Genomic DNA, 230 nt, shown 5'->3' on the forward strand with positions numbered 1-230 from the left:
CCACCACCTGGATTGACTGCTAGGAGATATATCAATGAAATTTTACGTCCATATATTTGTCCAATTCATGATCAGACAAGAAACAGATTCATCTTAATGCACGATAATGCACGTCCTCACACCGCAAACATTACGCGACAGTTTCTAAGAGAGAACCATATTGCAGTTTTAAATCATCCTCCAATGAGTCCCGATCTCAATCCAATAGAGCATATTTGGGATATGGTTGG

The 230-nt window shown here is 39.6% G+C and overlaps 1 protein-coding gene and 1 long non-coding RNA gene across 2 annotated transcripts in view; both read left to right on the top strand.

Moving 5' to 3' along the window:
* The window catches only part of LOC108764529 (tachykinin-like peptides receptor 99D), a gene marked incomplete at its 3' end in the record, with an annotated part of 68749 nt that overhangs the window by 26039 nt on the left and 42480 nt on the right, over nucleotides 1–230 (top strand). The gene's annotated exons all lie outside the window — the stretch shown is intronic.
* The window catches only part of LOC108764530 (uncharacterized), a 4096-nt gene that overhangs the window by 2332 nt on the left and 1534 nt on the right, over nucleotides 1–230 (top strand). The window lies entirely within an intron of this gene.

The sequence above is a fragment of the Trachymyrmex cornetzi genome, unplaced genomic scaffold (assembly GCF_001594075.2).
Source record: "Trachymyrmex cornetzi isolate Tcor2-1 unplaced genomic scaffold, Tcor1.1 scaffold433, whole genome shotgun sequence".
In the NCBI taxonomy this organism is placed as follows: Eukaryota; Metazoa; Arthropoda; class Insecta; order Hymenoptera; family Formicidae; genus Trachymyrmex; species Trachymyrmex cornetzi.